Source organism: Phyllobates terribilis, unplaced genomic scaffold (assembly GCF_046119375.1).
Source record: "Phyllobates terribilis strain yellow unplaced genomic scaffold, ASM4611937v1 Scaffold_8__6_contigs__length_399053987, whole genome shotgun sequence".
Taxonomy (NCBI): domain Eukaryota; kingdom Metazoa; phylum Chordata; class Amphibia; order Anura; family Dendrobatidae; genus Phyllobates; species Phyllobates terribilis.
In genome coordinates, this window is record NW_027362768.1 from 397638220 (window position 1) to 397659815 (window position 21596).

Genomic DNA, 21596 nt, shown 5'->3' on the forward strand with positions numbered 1-21596 from the left:
TGTTCTCACTTGTATGAGGTGACTGGACTGTGTGTACTCACCTGTATGAGGTGACTGGGCTGTGTGTTCTCACCTGTATGAGGTGACTGGACTGTGTGTCCTCACCTGTATGAGGTGACTGGGCTCTGTGTGCTCACCTGTATGAGGTGACAGGGCTGAGTGTGCTCACCTGTATGAGGTGACTGGGCTGTGTGTGCTCACCTGTATGAGGTGACTGGGCTGTGTGTGCTCACCTGTGTGAGATGACTGGGCTGTGTGTGCTCACCTGTATGAAGTGACTGGGCTGTGTGTGCTCACCTGTATGAGGTGACTGGGCTGTGTGTGCTCACCTGTATGAGGTGACTGGGCAGTGTGTGCTCACCTGTATGAGGTGACTGGGCTGTGTGTGCTCAACTGTATGAGGTGACTGGTCTGTGTGTGCTCACCTGTATAAGGTGACTGGGCTGTGTGTGCTCACCTGTATGAGGTGACTGGACTGTGTATACTCACCTGTATGAGGTGGCTGGGCTGTGTGTTCTCACCTATATGAGGTGACTGGGCTGTGTGTGCTCACCTGCATGAGGTGACTGGGCTGTGTGTGCTCACCTGTATGAAGTGACTGGGCTGTGTGTGCTCACCTGTATGAGGTGACTGGGCTGTGTGTGCTCACCTGTATGAGGTGACTGGGCTGTGTGTGCTCACCTGTATGAGGTGGCTGGGCTGTGTGTGCTCACCTGTATGAGGTGACTGGGCTGTGTGTGCTCAACTGTATGAGGTGACTGGTCTGTGTGTGCTCACCTGTATAAGGTGACTGGGCTGTGTGTGCTCACCTGTATGAGGTGACTGGACTGTGTATACTCACCTGTATGAGGTGGCTGGGCTGTGTGTTCTCACCTATATGAGGAGACTGGGCTGTGTGTGCTCACCTGCATGAGGTGACTGGCTGTGTGTGCTCACCTGTATTCAGTGACTGGGCTGTGTGTGCTCACCTGTATGAGGTGACTGGGCTGTGTGTTCTCACCTATATGAGGTGACTGGGCTGTTTGTGCTCACCTGCATGAGGTGACTGGCTGTGTGTGCTCACCTGTATGAGGTGCCTGGGCTGTGTGCTCAACAGTATGAGGTGACTGGACTGTGTGTGCTCACCTGTATGAGGTGACTGGGCTGTGTGTGCTCACCTGTATGCAGTGACTGGCTGTGTGTGCTCACCTGTATGAGGTGACTGGGTTGTGTATGCTCACCTGTATGAAGTGACTGGGCTGTGTGTTCTCACCTGTATGAGGTGACTGGGCTGTGTGTGCTCACCTGAATGAGGTAACTGGGCTGTGTGTGCTCACCTGTATGAGAGGACTGGGCTGTGTGTTCTCACTTGTATGAGGTGACTGGACTGTGTGTGCTCACCTGTATGAGGTGACTTGGCTGTGTGTGCTCACCTGTATGAGGTGACTGGGCAGTGTGTGCTCACCTGTATGAGGTGACTTGGCTGTGTGTGCTCACCTGTATGAGGTGACTGGGCTGTGTGTGCTCACCTGTATGCAGTGACTGGCTGTGTGTGCTCACCTGTATGCAGTGACTGGCTGTGTGTGCTCACCTGTATGAGGTGACTGGGCTGTGTGTTCTCACTTGTATGAGGTGACTGGACTGTGTGTGCTCACCTGTATGAGGTGACTTGGCTGTGTGTGATCACCTGTATGAGGTGACTGGGCTGTGTGTGCTCACCTGTATGAGGTGACTGGGCTGTGTATACTCACCTGTATGAGGTGACTGGGTTGTGTGTGCTCACCTGTATTCAGTGACTGGCTGTGTGTGCTCACCTGTATGAGAGGACTGGGCTGTGTGTTCTCACTTGTATGAGGTGACTGGACTGTGTGTGATCACCTGTATGAGGTGACTGGGCTGTGTGTGCTCACCTGTATGAGGTGACTGGGCTGTGTGTGCTCACTTGTGTGAGAAGACTGGGCTGTGTGTGCTCACCTGTATGAGGAGACTGGGCTGTGTGTGCTCACCTGTATGAGGTGATTGGCTGTGTGTGCTCACCTGTATGAGATGACTGGGCTGTGTGTGCTCACCTGTATGAGGTGACTGGGCTGTGTGTGCTCACCTGTATGAGGTGACTGGGCTGTGTGTGCTCACCTGTATGAGGTGACTGAGCTGTGTGTGCTCACCTGTATGAGGAGACTGGGCTGTGTGCTCACCTTTATGAGGTGACTGGGCTGTGTGTGCTCACCTCTATGAGGAGACTGGGCTGTGTGTGCTCACCTGTATGAGATGACTGGGCTGTGTGTGCTCACCTGTATGAGATGACTGGGCTGTGTGTGCTCACCTGTATGGGGTGACTGGTCTGTGTGTGCTCACCTGTATGAGGTGACTGGGTTGTGTGTGCTCACTTGTATGAGGTGACTGGGTTGTGTGTGTTCACCTGTATGAGGTGACTGGACTGTGTGTGCTCACCTGTATGAGGTGACTGGCCTGTGTGTGCTCACCTGTATGAGGTGACTGAGCTGTGTGTGCTCACTTGTGTGAGATGACTGGGCTGTGTGTGCTCACCTGTATGAGGTGACTGGGCTGTGTGTGCTCACCTGTGTGAGATGACTGGGCTGTGTGTGCTCACCTGTATGAGGTGACTGGGCTGTGTGTGCTCACCTGTATGAGGTGACTGGGCTGTGTGTGCTCACCTGTATGAGATGACTGGGCTGTGTGTGCTCACCTGTATGAGGTGACTGGGCTGTGTGTGCTCACCTGTATGAGGTGACTGGGTTGTGTGTGCTCACCTGTATGAGGTGACTGGGTTGTGTGTGTTCACCTGTATGAGGTGACTGAGCTGTGTGTGCTCACTTGTGTGAGATGACTGGGCTGTGTGTTCTCACCTGTATGAGGTGACTGGGCTGTGTGTGCTCACCTGTATGAGGTGACTGAGCTGTGTGTGCTCACTTGTGTGAGATGACTGGGCTGTGTGTGCTCACCTGTATGAGGTGACTGGGTTGTGTGTGCTTACCTGTATGAGGTGACTGGTCTATGTGTGCTCACCTGTATGAGGTGACTGGCTGTGTGTGATCATCTGTATGAGGTGACTGGTCTGTGTGTTATCTCCTGTATGAGGTGACTGGACTGTGTGTGCTCACCTGTATGAGGTGACTGGGCTGTGTGTGCTCACCTGTATTAGGTGACTGGCTGTGTGTGATCATCTGTATGAGGTGACTGGACTGTGTGTGCTCACCTGTATGAGGTGACTGGGCTGTGTGCGCTCACCTGTATGAGGTGACTGGCTGTGTGTATTCACCTGTATGAGGTGATTAGGCTGTGTGTGATCACCTGTATGAGGTGTCTGGTCTGTGTGTTATCTCCTGTATGAGGTGACTGGACTGTGTGTGCTCACCTGTATGAGGTGACTGGGCTGTGTGTGCTCACCTGTATGAGGTGACTGGACTGTCTGTGCTCACCTGTATGAGGTGACTGGGCTGTGTGTGCTCACCTGTATGAGGTGACTGGGCTGTGTGTGCTCACCTGTATGAGGTAACTGGGCTGTGTGTGCTCACCTGTATGAGGTGACTGGACTGTGTGTGCTCACCTGTATGAGGTGACTGGGCTGTGTGTGCTCACCTGTATGAGGTAACTGGGCTGTGTGTGCTCACCTGTATGAGGTGACTGGGCTGTGTGTGCTCACCTGTATGAGGTGACTGGGCTGTGTGTGCTCACCTGTATGAGATGACTGGGCTGTGTGTGCTCACCTGTATGAGGTGACTGGGTTGTGTGTGCTCACCTGTATGAGGTGACTGGGCTGTGTGTGCTCACCTGTATGAGGTGACTGGGCTGTGTGTGCTCACCTGTATGAGGTGACTGGGTTGTGTGTGCTCACCTGTATGAGGTGACTGGGTTGTGTGTGCTCACCTGTATGAGGTGACTGGGCTGTGTGTGCTCACCTGTATGAGGTGACTGGGCTGTGTGTGCTCACCTGTATGAGGTGACTGGGCTGTGTGCTCACCTGTATGAGGTGACTGGGCTGTGTGTATTCACCTGTATGAGATAATTGGCTTTTATTCCACTGCAACCTCCACCACATTTCCGAGGGGCATTAAAGCCATCTTCTTAAGCCACTGGGACCTCCACGTCTCTTCCAAGGGGCTTTAAAACCTTTTTGTTATGCTACTGTCACCTCCACGTCTCTTCCAAGGGGCACTGAAATGTTGTTTTTAATTACCTCTAACCTCCACGACTCTTCCAATGGGTATTGCATTTTCTCCTAATTTTAGTCAGCTTTTGCTTTTCAATGCATAGGCGAACACTAAGTGAGACCCACTCCCCAATAATGGGTAGAAGGTTTTTAGTACGCTGTAATCCACATCTGTTTCAAGGGACATTGCAGTTCCTCATAATTTTTGGAAAGCCTTCCATTCACTGCTTAGGCCAACAGTGTACAGGAGACCCAGTTGCTATAAATGGAAAAAAGTTTAGTTAAGGCCCTCTGACCTCCATGTCACTTCCAAGGGGCATTGGAGTGCCTCAAAATTTTTGGTAGGCATTGCACTCACTGTATGCCCTATAACTGTGGGGTCTTCCCCATGCTGTTCCCATGTCTTTTCAGCACTGTATGCATGTGTCACACAGCACATGGCCAGATAAGGTTGTAAAATGTTAAAATGACATTTTCCGGTGAATGCATTTGTCACGGTTGAAAGCAACACAAAAGTGCAAAAACGCATAAAAAATGCTACTTGTGAACATAGCCCAAGGTGTGGAGGAGTATTTTTGTTTTTGGTTATTTATTTTACCTTATACACAAGTCTTTACCCTGGAAAGGAAGTTCCTTAACATATTTCACAGTTTCAGTTTAGTTTTTGAATGTTTTATTGTGAGCCCGTAAAAGTGGATTAATACCTCTGACCACATTGTTGACAGCAGTGACCTGGGGGTCAGAAATGCTTCCTGGGGCGATCCCCATGCTGTACCTATGTCATTTGAGCACTGTCACTATCGTTTTGGGCACTTTTTAGGCTTTCTACAGACTGCCAGGGGTGCCGCCGCAAAAATGCTCTGGTCTCCCATAGACTAACATTGGGCTCGTTGCTCGGGTCAAGCACCTGAGTATCACAGTGAGCTCGGCCCGAGCTTCGAGCACCCGAGCATTTTAGTGCTCACTCAACACTAGTTGCGTCCAAATTTTTGGCAGCCCTTGCAGTCACTGGGTACGCAATAACAGTATAGGAGACCCACTTGTTAATAATGGGAACAACAAAGCATAGCCGGCTGATGGCTCTCTAACAATAGCAAGGGCTGACTGCTGGCCTTTTAAGAATAGTAAGGGCCGTCTGATGTCCCTATAAAAATAGGCTTTATGACTTTCAGAGTCCCTCCATCATAAATAAAACAGGAAGTGTCTGATGATGTGTCACACACCACATTGCCAGATAAGGTTGTAAAATGTTAAAATGACATTTCCCGGTGAATGCATTTGTCTTAAAAAAAAAAGTAAAACACAAACAAACAATAGGATCTTTCTTTAGTATAAAAAACATCAACAATTTAACCTCAATGTAATCACATTGTTCAGCTCATGCACCTCCTCCTCCATCTCCGAAATGACCACATCAGTCACAAGCTGACAGCACTGCAGCGCTGCCTTGGCCAAGCGGCAACAGGCTGTGCTGAAGATAACATGCTTAATGCTTAATTGACAAACCGCCCAGCGCTGCAGAGTTGTTGAAAGCTGTAACACAGCAACCTGATCTGTGGCTCTCACCGCTGAACACACAGCCAGGCATGATGTGTGTGACAATGGGCGGAACCTGGTGACGGAGAAATGACAGCCGGGGTACATACGGTTTCCCTCTATGCCAGTCCTTTCACTGAGCTAAAGAATATGGCTGTGGTGAAATACAACTCCCACTGAGAAGCAGTTTCAAACTGAAAAACATTAGGCCCGCCAGAGGATTTGATTCTGAGGGCTCACGTTTCTCCTCCGCTCAAGAGCCCCATAGCAGCTGCAAAGTTTGTGCTATCATGAACTCTCCTGATGGAGAAGCCAGGGCCCACCACAGGATTCTCTGGTGGGACCGTTCAACCCTGCCGAGAAGCAGTGCTGGCTAAGAAAAGTGTGTGGAAAGGTTCCCGGACACTCTATGGCTGCTTTTTTACTGAGGTGGAAACCCACGCAAACACGGGGAGAACATAAAAAGTCCTTGCAGATGTTGTCCTTGTTGGGATTTGAACCATGTGCTGCCGTTCACCCTCTAATATCTAACAGGCTGAAGAAACTTGCGCCTACTGCCACTCTATCTTCAGCTCCTTTGTGAGAAAATGTACTTGGGCAGCCACTCAGTCTACCAAATAAAATTCCTGAGAAGGAAATTGGGGATGGCTTCGCCACTGGTACTGGGGGCAGTGCTAATACCATGGCGTCGTACCATAGTTTGCTGTAAATATTCCAGGCTGGTAGTAGGCAAGCAAATTCCCACAGAAAAGTACCAGCAGTAATGTTCAGGGACCCGCGCTTGTAGAAGATGGAGACAACACCGGGAGAAATAGTGATGGCTGGGGACCGAGTAAGGACACGAGGCATAAGGCATGTGGTTGTGAAAAGCTTCCGCCTCCACGAGCCTAAAAGGCCACATTTCAAGTGCAAGCTGCTTTACAGGACTTCCTGGGAGAAATGACACGCAGGGTAGATAGGGTTTCCCTCTATGCCAGTCCTTTCACCGAGCTAAATACAACTGTCAGCAAAACAAGTTGTGGACTGGCTCCGTACCGTCCCTGGCCACATTCACCTGTCCACGTGTTTGTGGTTAGGCGGTCCTTCCCAGTAAGTGCACTGGGGAGGGCACGGGTAATGTTGTGGGACCCGTGCTTGTGGAAGGCGGAGGCAATACCGGGAAATATAGTGGCAGCTGGGGACCGAGTATGGATACCCGGCCACCGCCGGCATGAGGTTGTGAAAAACTTCCACCTCCATGAGCCTAAAAGCCACATTTCAAGTGCAAGCAGCTGTCAAAAATTTGGCAGCATAGTATTGCAGCCTGTGTGTGGGTGGGTGGCTGGCTGCATACTTGCGCTTGCATTCCAAGGAATTGGATAGGGACAGTGGGACAAGGACATGGACGGTGATTGTTGCAAGTCTGCAACGACAGGTGCATGGCGGGAGGCATCTTCACATGCGCCAAGGATCACTTATGATGGGCACACTTTTAGGCAGTGACCTGGGAGTCAGAGATGCTTCCAGGGGTCTTCCCCATGCTGTTCCCATGACTTTTCAGCACTGTATGTGACGCGCCCCCTGGGCCAGTGTTGTTTGGGGGATACCCGGAGCCGGATCAGATGGGGGTTGTAGTCTCCGAGTGGCGGTGACCCGGTCCGTGCCCAGGGTGTCAAGCTCAGTGTGTGGCAGTCCTACAGATGTTGCTGGATGTTCTTTTAGTGTCGACTACGCCACCCGTTGATTTGCGGTCAATACGGCCGCCGCTGCAGCAGGGTCCGCTGAGACTGATGGTGTGTGTGCAGCTTCTGGTAGTATAACCCCCAACGGGAGGGGTATAGCCTCAGGGGGTCAGTTGTAGAGGGTGGTGGTTGTGGTGGTGCAGTGAGGATGGTATTAAGACTCAGAGGCGGGCTGTGCAGTTCAGGGTGTTTACTTACTGCTGTTGTTCTGGTCACTCCGGCCTTGAGTGACCGCCCGAGCCGTGCTGCGTCCACCAGGTCCTGGACTCGGCCAACCCCCAGGTAGTTCTGGAGCGTGATCCTGAGCTCCCTTTCTGACGTTCCTTTTCTCTGGCCTTCCCCACCAGGGATCCACCTATGTCCGGCTCCCTCGGGTCTCTTGGTGGGTACACCTCCTCTGGGTTCCCTGACCCTATACTTGGTCTGCCTTCCTGGTGGATATAGTAAGGGGTCGTGGCAGATCCTGCCCACAACCTCCGGTCTCTGGCTGAGGATTAGTGCCCTCCACCAGCTTGGGATCCGGTACCCTTGTGCCAACCCTTCACCCTGTTGCTTGTATTTGGGCTCTTGGGGTTCCCTCTTCTTCCCCTCTGGGTCCTTCTGACTCCTCTCTCTCTTCCTTCAGGACTGCTTGACCCTCTACAACAGACTGACTAGTAGCTGTCTGCCTGTCTGACCCTGATCTAAGATGGTTCCCACCTTATATACTCCCTCTATGTGTGAGCTCAGGTGACCAGCACCCAATGAGCTCCTAGCATTACCCAGACTGCTCCCCCTATCTGCCCCTACACTACTGGGATGTTCCACCCCCCCTCCCACTCCAGCCAGGGACAGACACTATCGTACCTGCACATAAACTGGTGGGAGTACCGTTGATCTGTCCCCCGGAAATGGGATGTGTGTAGTGCATGCAGCCTACTGAGCTCAGTTCCACACTCCATCCTTACCCGGGAGTGGAATACCACACCTCTGGCTTGAGGTGTAATACCCCTGTAGCAGCCGAATCCTCAGGGTGCTACATTCCCCCCTGGTAAATCACAGCACGTCCTCGGGCTGTAAGAGAATAAACATCCAAAACATACAATTATTTTTCATAAACATCAACATATAAACATATAAAACATCATATATATATCAGCAATAAAACGTTTTCATAAATAACATTCTTGTAAACATTCCTGTCGCTGGTTCCTCCGGTCACGGTGCAACTTGTGACCGGGTAAAGTGCAACAGTCTCTTGAAGAAAAAATGGTTTTCCCATAAAACCAGTAGGGGGCGCTTTAGGAAGCGCAACTATAGACAAAGGGGATATGGCCGCTCTCAGTCCTCGGCCAGCTATTAGGAACTAGGGACACACGGGCATCAGTTCACACTTTGTCCCAACGGGGAACATATTTTAAATAAGTAACAGTTCTTGGTACCCCGACGGGCAACTTTATACAGTCTCTCTCTACCGTACTTCAACGACGGCGTCCTCCTGCTCTTTCCTGTTGGTTGGTTTCAGTTTCAGACCCGTCCGGGCCCTCTTGCTCCTCCTCACACCGCAGCTCCTCCTCCGTCAGGCGATGCACATGGAGGGCGTAGGGTCCTTTGGCACACTTGTGCTGTGTGAAGGTGACCTCGTCCCCTACATACAGGTCACGACCTCTGTGTCCCTCCGGCAGATGGCTTTCTACGTCTCTGCGGGTCACAAAGACGTCGCCGGGGGTATGATGGTCTCTAATGAAGCCCCACCCATGCTGCATGTTGAATTTTATCACAGTCCCGGTGGAAGGGGGACCATGAGCTGCACGGGGATTCCTCCTGGTCCGGCTCTTCTGCTCTGCGCTCCTTATCTGTGCTTGCTGTTCCCGGACCCGCCTCTCTCTCCGCTCCCTCTCGAAGACTTCGAGCTGCTGCCGGCAGCACTCTGCACGCTCCGCTGCGGCCGCCCGAGTCTCCTGAGTGAACCCCATGAGGTCTTCTCCGGTGGGGTCCCACTCAAACTGTGCCTCCTCCAGCGGGGGTGAGGTCCTCTTTACAGGCTTCGGAGCCGGAATCAGGGGCTCGCACATGGGCCTTGCTCTCTGGAGTTCCAGCTGAATGTACTCCTGGGGCCATACAAAGGGCTGCCCATCCGGGCACGTATGCTGGGCAAATAGATTTTCACCCAGGTGCGGCACTCTAGATGTTGAGGGCGCGTTGATGGTAGCGGCGCCCGGGTTGACCAGGCCTTGCGACCAGGCTTGGGGCACCCTAAAGGCAAAGGGCACCGTAAGAACGGCGGCGCCCTGGGTTACTCGGCCCTGCGACCAGGCCGGTGGCTCCGCGGAGGTAGGGGGCGCTGTTGGAATGGCGGCGCCCGGGTGTACTAGGCCTTGCGACCAGGCTGATGGTATTTCCTGCTTTGCCGCGCTCAGGGTCGAAGCGCGTGACGTCACAGGGGTCGCGGCCGCGGTTTCCGGTTGAGGCCTAGTCTGCGGCGGTGACGATGCAGCGACGGGCACGGCAGGGGGAATTTCGGGCTCTGCGACGGGGAGCTGGGGCAGGCTCACGGTTTCTCGGCTCGGGGTAGTGACGTCCCCTTTACCTGCCTCCAGTTGTCCAGCTCCCTTCTCGGCGCCGTCTCCGGCCTTCACTCCTCCTGCACCATCCTCAGAGGCGGTCTGTCTCCTCGTCTCGGGTGGCGTGCTCCGCTGACGGGTTTCGGTCCGCTGGGCCATCTCTCGGCTCCACTCCGCCAACGTCTCTCGCTGCACCCGGGCCATCCTCCGTGCGAGGCCCTCCAGCGCAGTCTGTGCACACTCCCGGTCTCGGGGGAGCTGTGCCAGGACCTCCACTAAGCCTAGTGGGGTCGTTGCTTGCAGCAGGCTCCTGACCACTGGGTCGGTGCTGCCTGACTCTCCCTCCATCTCCGGGTAGGCTTTCTCTGGACTCCCCTCCAGACTTCTTGTCTCCGGGTGCGCTCTCTCCAGACTGCTCCAGGCGACACCCATCTTTGCTCTCTTGTTCTGTCTCCGCCCACATTTAGGGTGGTCCCGGGGCAACTTTGTGATTGTCAGTTCCAGGGGCAGTTCTCTTACGCTGATGGACACTTCCAGCATCACAGTCTCTGTTGGTGGGCGCGGTTTCCGCTTTTGGCGCCATTCTTCGACCTGGCCCACGATGGGAGGTGACCTCTTGCCACCCTCTGGCACGCCCATAATGGCGTCCGCTCTTCCAAGGCGGGAAATCTTTGGAAATGGCGGGAATCGTCTCCCAGTGGCGGGAAACTCCACGGATGGCAGGAAAAAGCTGCAAATGGCGGACAACCGGCGGGAAACGACCTGTGATGGGGTCCGTTGGCGGGGACCCTCCGGAACCGGCGGGAGACTTCTTTTTAAGGTAACGGTGAACTTTTCTTCAGGCACGCAGTACCCGGTTGTTGCGGGCACGTTATCCTGCCGACTACGCCAAAGTTGACGCGCCCCCTGGGCCAGTGTTGTTTGGGGGATACCCGGAGCCGGATCAGATGGGGGTTGTAGTCTCCGAGTGGCGGTGACCCGGTCCGTGCCCAGGGTGTCAAGCTCAGTGTGTGGCAGTCCTACAGATGTTGCTGGATGTTCTTTTAGTGTCGACTACGCCACCCGTTGATTTGCGGTCAATACAGCCGCCGCTGCAGCAGGGTCCGCTGAGGCTGATGGTGTGTGTGCAGCTTCTGGTAGTATAACCCCCAATGGGAGGGGTATAGCCTCAGGGGGTCAGTTGTAGAGGGTGGTGGTTGTGGTGGTGCAGTGAGGATGGTATTAAGACTCAGAGTCGGGCTGTGCAGTTCAGGGTGTTTACTTACTGCTGTTGTTCTGGTCACTCCGGCCTTGAGTGACCGCCCGAGCCGTGCTGCGTCCACCAGGTCCTGGACTCGGCCAACCCCCAGGTAGTTCTGGAGCGTGATCCTGAGCTCCCTTTCTGACGTTCCTTTTCTCTGGCCTTCCCCACCAGGGATCCACCTATGTCCGGCTCCCTCGGGTCTCTTGGTGGGTACACCTCCTCTGGGTTCCCTGACCCTATACTTGGTCTGCCTTCCTGGTGGATATAGTGAGGGGTCGTGGCAGATCCTGCCCACAACCTCCGGTCTTTGGCTGAGGATTAGTGCCCTCCACCAGCTTGGGATCCGGTACCCTTGTGCCAACCCTTCACCCTGTTGCTTGTATTTGGGCTCTTGGGGTTCCCTCTTCTTCCCCTCTGGGTCCTTCTGACTCCTCTCTCTCTTCCTTCAGGACTGCTTGACCCTCTACAACAGACTGACTAGTAGCTGTCTGCCTGTCTGACCCTGATCTAAGATGGTTCCCACCTTATATACTCCCTCTATGTGTGAGCTCAGGTGACCAGCACCCAATGAGCTCCTAGCATTACCCAGACTGCTCCCCCTATCTGCCCCTACACTACTGGGATGTTCCACCCCCCCTCCCACTCCAGCCAGGGACAGACACTATCGTACCTGCACATAAACTGGTGGGAGTACCGTTGATCTGTCCCCCGGAAATGGGATGTGTGTAGTGCATGCAGCCTACTGAGCTCAGCTCCACACTCCATCCTTACCCGGGAGTGGAATACCACACCTCTGGCTTGAGGTGTAATACCCCTGTAGCAGCCGAATCCTCAGGGTGCTACATATGCATGTGTCTGATGATGTGTCACACACCACATGGCCAGATAAGGTTGTAAAATATTAAAATTACATTTCTACGTGAAAGCATTTGTCTTGGTTGAAAGCAATGCAAAAACGCATCAAAAACGCTACGTGTGAACATAGCCCAAGGTGTGGAGGAGTATTTTTGTTTTTGGTCATTTATTTTGCCTTATATACAAGTCATTACCCTGGAAAGGATGTTCCTTAACATATTTCCCAGGAAAATCCATTTTGGTTTTGTTTCTTTATGTTTTATTGTGAGTCCGTAAAAGTGGTGTAATGCTCTGACAACTTTGTTGACAGCAGTGACCTGGGAGTCAGAAATGCTTCCAGGGGTCTTCCTCATGCTGTCCCCATGTCATTTCAGCACTGTTCCCATCGATTTGGGCAATTTTTAGGCCCTCTGCAGACCGCCGGGGGGAGCCGCCTGAAAAATGCTTGAGTTTCCCATAGACTTACATTGGGCTCGTTGCTCGGGTCTAGCACCCGAATATTCCAATGTGCTGGACCCGAGCATCGAGTACCCGAGCATTTTAGTGCTCTCTCATTACTACCAATTAAACATTTTTTGCAGCCCTTGGGATTGGTTCAGTATGGCAATGTGGCCTTTGGAACAAAAAATGTTGTGCTTCCCTGGCCTAAGTGAATAACATTGGTTCTAGTGCTGTCCATTTGATGTCAGTTTTTTCAAAGACCGCGTTCTGACCAAATATATGGTTGTGTTCACATGCACAGCTCTTTGTGCCGCTGTGGTTTTTCCACTATTCCATTGCACAATCACATTGGCCCCGATTCATCAAAGCAATTTTGACAGAATTCAGAAGTAAGTTGCTTTGAAAAGTCAAATTTTTTTGCGCAACTCTGAGTTACACAAACATTTTGAGAGTTTTGGCGTTTTCTCAACAGTTTCTCCCAGCTCTGCCAAAATGGGAAGAGCTGGCGTGAGGGGGCAGATGACATTCTCATTCTCCTCAGAGGCAGCGTGAGGGGGCAGATGACATTCTCACTCTCCTCAGAGGCAGCATGAGGGGGCAGATGACATTCTCACCCTCCTCAGAGGCAGCATGAGGGGGCAGATGACATTCTCACCCTCCTCAGAGGCAGCGTGAGGGGGCAGATGACATTCTCACCCTCCTCAGAGGCAGGGTGAGGGGGCAGTTGACATTCTCACTCTCCTCAGAGGCAGGGTGAGGGGACAGATAACATTCTCACTCTCCTCAGTGACAGGATGAGGGGGCAGATGACATTCTCACTCTCCTCAGTGGCAGGGTGAGGGGGCAGATGACATTCTCACTCTCCTCAGAGGCAGTGTGAGGGGGCAGATGACATTCTCACTCTCCTCAGTGACAGGATGAGGGGGCAGATGACATTCTCACTCTCCTCAGAGGCAGCGTGAGGGGGCAGATGACATTCTCACTCTCCTCTGTGGTGAGGGGGCAGATGACATTCTCACTCTCCTCAGAGGCAGCGTGAGGGGGCAGATGACATTCTCACTCTCCTCAGAGGCAGCGTGAGGGGGCAGATGACATTCTCACCCTCCTCACAGGCAGGGTGAGGGGGCAGATGACATTCTCACCCTCCTCAGAGGCAGCGTGAGGGGGCAGATGACATTCTCACCCTCCTCAGAGGCAGGGTGAGGGGGCAGATGACATTCTCACTCTCCTCAGAGGTAGCGTGAGGGGGCAGATGACATTCTCACCCTCCTCAGAGGCAGGGTGAGGGGGCAGATGACATTCTCACTCTCCTCAGAGGCAGGGTGAGGGGACAGATAACATTCTCACTCTCCTCAGTGACAGGATGAGGGGGCAGATGACATTCTCACTCTCCTCAGTGGCAGGGTGAGGGGGCAGATGACATTCTCACTCTCCTCAGAGGCAGCGTGAGGGGGCAGATGACATTATCACTCTCCTCAGTGACAGGATGAGGGGGCAGATGACATTCTCACTCTCCTCAGTGGCAGGGTGAGGGGGCAGATGACGCTCTCACTCTCATCAGTGGCAGGGTGAGGGGGGCAGATGACATTCTCACTCTCTTCAGTGGCAGCGTGAGTGGGCAGATGACATTCTCACTCTCTTCAGTGACAGGGTGAGGGGGCAGATGACATTATCACTCTCCTCAGTGACAGGGTGAGGAGGCAGATGACACTCTCACTCTCATCAGTGGCAGGGTGAGGGGGCAGATAACATTCTCACTCTCCTCAGTGGCAGGGTGAGGCGGTAGATGACAATCTCACTCTCCTCTGTGGTGAGGGGGCAGATGACATTCTCACTCTCCTCAGAGACAGGGTGAGGGGGCAGATGACATTCTCACTCTCCTCAGGCAGGGTGAGGGGGCAGATGACATTCTCACTCTCCTCTGTGGTGAGGGGGGGCAGATGACATTCTCACTCTCCTCTGTGGTGAGGGGGCAGATGACATTCTCACTCTCCTCTGTGGTGAGGGGGCAGATGACATTCTCACTCTCCTCTGTTGTGAGGGGGCAGATGATATTCTCACTCTCCTCAGTGACAGGGTGAGGGGGGGCAGATGATATTCTCACTCTCCTCTGTGGTGAGGGGGCAGATGACATTCTCACTCTCCTCTGTGGCGAGGGGGCAGATAACATTCTCACTCTCCTCTGTGGTGAGGGGGCAGATGACATTCTCACTCTCCTCAGAGGCAGGGTGAGGGGGCAGATGACATTCTCACTCTCCTCAGTGGCAGGGTGAGGGGGCAGATGACGCTCTCACTCTCATCAGTGGCAGGGTGAGGGGGGCAGATGACATTCTCACTCTCTTCAGTGGCAGCGTGAGTGGGCAGATGACATTCTCACTCTCTTCAGTGACAGGGTGAGGGGGCAGATGACATTATCACTCTCCTCAGTGACAGGGTGAGGAGGCAGATGACACTCTCACTCTCATCAGTGGCAGGGTGAGGGGGCAGATAACATTCTCACTCTCCTCAGTGGCAGGGTGAGGCGGTAGATGACAATCTCACTCTCCTCTGTGGTGAGGGGGCAGATGACATTCTCACTCTCCTCAGAGACAGGGTGAGGGGGCAGATGACATTCTCACTCTCCTCAGGCAGGGTGAGGGGGCAGATGACATTCTCACTCTCCTCTGTGGTGAGGGGGGGCAGATGACATTCTCACTCTCCTCTGTGGTGAGGGGGCAGATGACATTCTCACTCTCCTCTGTGGTGAGGGGGCAGATGACATTCTCACTCTCCTCTGTTGTGAGGGGGCAGATGATATTCTCACTCTCCTCAGTGACAGGGTGAGGGGGGGCAGATGATATTCTCACTCTCCTCTGTGGTGAGGGGGCAGATGACATTCTCACTCTCCTCTGTGGCGAGGGGGCAGATAACATTCTCACTCTCCTCTGTGGTGAGGGGGCAGATGACATTCTCACTCTCCTCAGAGGCAGGGTGAGGGGGCAGATGACATTCTCACTCTCAAGGGCAAAATGAGGGGGCTTCATTTTCTCTCCAATATTTGAGAATCTGTATGTGAAGACCCTACATGACTGAGTACATCGGAGCAGTAAGAAGAGGTGTACACTGTCAGTGGAGACTTGTAGATGTGGTGGTCTGCCATCTACTCGCCTAGAGAAGCACATTATGGCTTTGCTGCTTTCGTTCACGTGTTCATGTCCTGCGGATCGGTTTTCTGTGTGACTTTTGGCTGTGTCTAGTCACACAACCTGGATATTTGCTGATCTCAGGACAGGATGATGCAGAATGAAACCAACAAAACCGAAGTTATGAAGCCACCAAGTGATATTTTAAGAGATGAGAAGAAAAGATGAGGTTTCCTGCTCCGAGCACCACAACCCTCACTCATCTGTATGGCGGAGATATGTGAACGCAGGAAATATTATCACTGCAGTATCAGGAGCTGCCAGCAGTGGATCCTGATGATTTCCTTCCTCAGACGAACATTGATGACCTCAGCGACAGCAGCCGAGGCCGGAGGTGCCGGGATTTCTACACGAGGCTCAGACTCCAGACTAGAGGATCCAGAGGTTGTAAATGATGTCTCCATCTCTTCATCATTTACGGCTCAGTGACATCTCCATCCCGGGATTTCCATCATCACCACTCCTTTTTGGTGATGGATAATGTTAGGCTGTGTGCCCACTATGCGTTTTCCAAGCGTTTATGCTGTAGAATTTCCCCAATGACAAGCCGCAATGTCAATGCTAATGCTGCGGATTGTTCCGCAGCGGTTATGCTGTGCTCAAAAATCCGCAGCATGTCCATTTAATTTTGCGGACGCGCAGCGTAATCGCCGCCATTGACTTGCATTGGAACGCATGGATTCCGCATCAATGCATCTGTACATGCTGAATCCAAATGTTTCAATGTGCGGATGGTACCCAGGTGTGGAGGACAGGAGACTCTCCTCCGGGCCTGGGTACCATAGAACCTGTGAAAAAAAGAATAAAATAAAAAATAAATATCATACTTACCTTCCGACTCCTTCTCTGTGCTTGCCAGTAGCTCGCGGTGGACTGTAGGACCTGCGCTGACGTCATAGTCATGTGACGGCAGGTCCTTCAGTGTACCGCGATCAGCCGGCAGCCAGGACGGAGCGAAGCAAGACTGCGGGGGCCATCGGAAGGAAACTATAGATTTATTTTTTTATTTTTAAAAATTCTTTCGGTCACACTATCAGTATAGATGTTGACCCAGTGTAATCAGGCCGTGGGTCAACATCTAGTGTGGGATTCTGTCTTTGTTCTTTTCAGCATAGGACTCATTCAATATAAGCCTGTAGCTTCTGGAAACTTTTTAAGGTAGCCACATGTTCAAAATAGGTGGGACCCCTCCCCCATCGATGGGATGATCCCAGGACACAGAACAATAGACACATGGTTTTGGCCAGTTAGTTGTGTGCTGCCGTGAAAAGGGCTAGGATCTTACGCTGAGGCGAGATCCTGCTGCCCGTGTGTGGATGGTTAGAAGCTGCCACGTGGGATTATGTTGTGTCCCTCATCTGTTGGATCCATCGAACTCATCCCAGGATTATTTCTGCCTTTTCCCTGGTGTCAGATTGCCGGGTGGCGCCCCCGGCTCTGTTTCCCTTTTTGGTGTGGACTCATTGTTGGCTCTAAGAAACAATATTGATATTTGATGTTTTATGTTCCCTGCCTCAATAAATCTCGTTGGATTGATCATTGGCCTGGTGTCCCTTCCTGCTCTGTTGCACACCCCGTCACAGACAGTAATTTGGCAGCATGGCTCCATCCAGAGAGACACAGATTTGGATTCTACAAGATTCCAGCCTAAGGGTACATGGTCTTGACTGGAAGGATACAGATCTGCTCCATTGACCATCAGAAAATTCATGAATACATTTCGGGAAACCAGGTTGGGATGATGAAGTCACCTGGCCCCATGGATATGTTGTTTGGGGTTGCCAGGTGGACCCTCTGGTCACCTGGAACCCATGGAGACGTTCGGAAAAGGCCAGGGTGGGACCCTCAGGTCTCCTGGCCTTGTACCTCGATGGATTATCAGCTTCCAAAGCTTGCCACTACCTCCTCTCTGTGGGGGCCTGCCAAAAGCGGGGGGGCCTCTGGTTGAGGTAGTTGGCCCTGAAAGTCCCAAAGTCACAGCTTATCTATTCCCGGCTGGCCAGCGGAAGGGTGAGACTGTATAATTTTGCACCATCTTCAGTATTTTGCTGGGAATGTTCTATATGTTTATTGTCTGTTTGGTGGTTCAATAAAGTATTGCCCCACTGTTTTACCCTCACCCTGTGTTGTCTGAGTAGTAGTATGCCCATGGAAGAGCACGTGTCTTTACACTGGCCTATCACCTCACTAATTTAACTATTCTCTGTTCTCCTCTCCTAACTTTCCCCTTTAGAACTTGTCCCTCCAGTCACATTTTCCTCACCCTCCATGCACTCTGTAGCCCTGTGTATCTGGTCATATACAGATAATGACTGGTGACCAGTTCATGCAGTTTTATTTGATTTCCACTAGTTACTATAATCATGGCTGGACCATACACAATGAGGACTTCTTACCTAATTGTTGAATTATGTTACTCTGTAATGTCTGATGTTGTTCGTACATGTTGTACCCCCTGATCTGTAACGAGTATGAATATGTTGGCGCAATTGAAAAAAAAATTATTATTAATTTTCTACTATTATCCACATCAAGTCGAGTCGTCGGTTGTATCTGTGCTGGGTCATGTGATTGGCTGTATCCGCACCAGTCCATATCATTGGCTGTATGTGCACTGGGTCATGTCATTGACTGAATCCGCGCTGGGTCGTGTCGGTGGCTGTATGTGCGCCAGGTTGTGTCTCTGGCAGTATCTGCTACAGGTCATGTAATAGGCTGCATTCACACTGGGTCATGTGATCAGCGGTATCTGCACAGCATTGTGCCGTTAGCTGTATGTGCGTTGGGTCTTGTTGCTAGCTGCATCTGCCTGGGTCGTTTCATCTGTTGTATATGCTCTGGTCCATGTGATTGGCTGTACACTGTGTTCCAAATTATTATGCAAATAATATTTTCTCAGATTTTCCCAAATTCCCTATATGAATTGCAGTCATTGTAATTTTCCAGTCAAATAACTATTAGAGGACAATTGAAATGTTTTTGTATAATCTGCCGATGATAACAGGATATTTTTAAAAAAATAAAACACTCAAACTGCACTCAAAATGCATGTTCCACATTATTATGCACAGCAGAGTTTTCAACATTTTCATTTAAATGAAGAACAAAAAAATGGTCATTTGTGAAATTCTAAGCATTAGCCGGTTATTACACACTGAAATCAAACAGTTTACACCTCAAAACTTTATTCTAGGTTGTCAGGCAAAAGGTATTTTTTCCCTAATTTTAAAAATGAGAGATGTTTTAAAAAAGAAAACCCCCCACCCCCTATCCGTTTGTAAGAGAAGACATAGAACTGCAGTGCTGGCCCCCACCCTAAGAATTTTTATTATCGTCGTAAAGCCTCAGTGTAGCGCAGCTTCTAGTTCAAAATAGTTATTCCCTCCAAAATTCTATTGTTTAGCTGGACAAACAGTTAATGTAGAATTTAAAAACGCACATGACGGTCACTAACCCAGGGACCAGAGTTTTGGAATGTTCACATTTTCCTGGTTACAATGATATATTTTTCATAACTGGGATACCCCCAGAAATCGAGGAATTGGTTTCTTAGCTTCTGAGCATCATAGAGAGGTCCTGTTTAATATCCATCTGAAAATTAGTGACGGCCAACATGATGTCTCCATCTTGGATGTGTGACCCCCCACACCAAGATATGAAATCTGAAGGTTTCTATGTTCTATGCAGCTGGGTGGTTTCACAAAACCGAGCCCCCGTGTGAGGTAGACAAAATGGGCGGTTCCTAATAATTTGGCCCTGTTACTAAAAAGCAAATCGCCCATTTGCAGGTCATTCTTCTCAGGGACGCCAGACGCACGCACGCCACGCTGCGCGGAAGAATCACGTCTAATTTCCGGGGAGCCGTCCCCCCCATAGAATCTGAGACCATCACCTCGTGGCGCATGTTTTGCTATTACTTATCCCTTTTATTTTAATAACTGCTTATGCATACATGTAAATTGTCTCCTTTATAATATCTTGTATATATTTTGTAAACACTGCCCCACTTTTGGGAGTAAATCATTAATTATTTACCAGTTTCGTCCTTCTTGTCCTATGTCGAGCAAACACGTTCCTCACCCGCTAATTCACGTTACCTACCAGGTACCCGATCCACCTGTTAAGCGATCGGTGGTGGCAGTATACCAGTATTTATGTGATATTGTGGTTTGAGGGTGGCTGGTCGGAGGTATATATACGTTCCTGGAAGGAACTGGTGGTATATATACGTCCTGTCACATCACGTGCCGCAATAGTCGACATAAACTAGAGCAGCTGCACCCGTGCTTATCCTCGGTCAATACCGTGTTTGACCAGCAGGATAAGGGGGCGCCAGAGAGCTGCAAGGTCTGACCCAAAAGTGGGTGTCGTTTTCCTGACATAGGTGATGTTACATTTGCACATAGGACCGCTTGTTTGAAAGGAGCTTCTGAACTCTCTCGTCCATTGAATTTGTCAGGTTTTGGATGGTTTCTGCTTCAATTGTTTTGCATGAGGACAGAATACCCTCCCAGAGCTGTTGCTTAGATGTGAACTGCCTCCCGCCATCATAGACACTCCTTTTGATGATGCTCCAGAGGTTCTCAATGGGGTTGAGGTCAGGGGAGCATGGGGGTCACACCATAAGTTTGTCCCCTTTTATGCCCATATCAGCCAGAGATGCAGATGTGTTATGTGCAGCATGAGACGGGGCATTATCATGCATGAAAATGATCTTGCTGCGGAATACACAGTTCTTCTTCTTGAACCATGGCAGGAAGTGCTGTTTGAGAAACTCAACATACATTATGGAGTTCATCTTTACCCCTTCAGGGATCCTAAAAGGACCGACAATCTCTCTCCCCATGATTCCAGCCCAAAACATTACTCCACCTCCTCCTTGTTAGCGCCGTAGCCGTGTTTGCATGGGGTGTCCATCATCCAGCCATCCTCCACTCCATCCATCTGGACCATCGAGATCATTTCATGCATGATGTCACTGGCTGTAGCTGCACTGGTTTGTGTGTTCACTTGTATCTGCACCGTATCGTGTCGTTAGCTGCATCTGCACAGGTTTGTGTCATCGGCTGTATCTGCACTGGGTCGTGTCATCAGCTGTATCTACACTGGTTCGAGTGTTCCCCTGTATCTGCGCTGGGTCGTGTGTTCACCTGTATCTGCGCTGGGTCGTGTGGTGAGCTGTATCTACGCTGGGTCGTGTCGTCAGCTGATCTGCGCTGGGTCGTGTGTTCACCTGTATCTGCGCTGGGTTGTGTAGTCAGCTGTATCTGCGCTGGGTCATGTCATCAGCTGTATCTGCACTGGGTCGTGTGTTCACCTGTATCTGCGCTGGGTTATGTAGTCAGCTGTATCTGCGCTGGGTCATGTCCTCAGCTGTATCTGCACTGGGTCATGTGTTCACCTGTATCTGCGCTTGGTTGTGTCGTCAGCTGATCTGCGCTGGGTCGTGTGTTCACCTGTATCTGCGCTGGGTCATGTAGTCAGCTGTATCTGCGCTGGGTCATGTCATCAGCTGTATCTGCACTGGGTCATGTGTTCACCTGTATCTGCGCTGGGTTGTGTCGTCAGCTGATCTGCACTGGGTCGTGTGTTCACCTGTATCTGCGCTGGGTCATGTAATCAGCTGTATCTGCGCTGGGTCATGTCATCAGCTGTATCTGCGCTGGGTCATGTGTTCACCTGTATCTGCGCTGGGTCGTGTCGTCAGCTGTATCTGTGCTGGGTCATGTCGTCAGCTGGTCTGCACTGGGTCATGTGTTTACTTGCATCTACACTGGGTCGTGTCGTCAGCTGTATCTGCGCTGGGTCATGTCGTCAGCTGTATCTGCGCTGGGTCATGTGTTCACCTGTATCTGCGCTGGGTCGTGTCGTCAGCTGTATCTGTGCTGGGTTGTGTTGTCAGCTGTATCTGCGCTGGGTCATGTC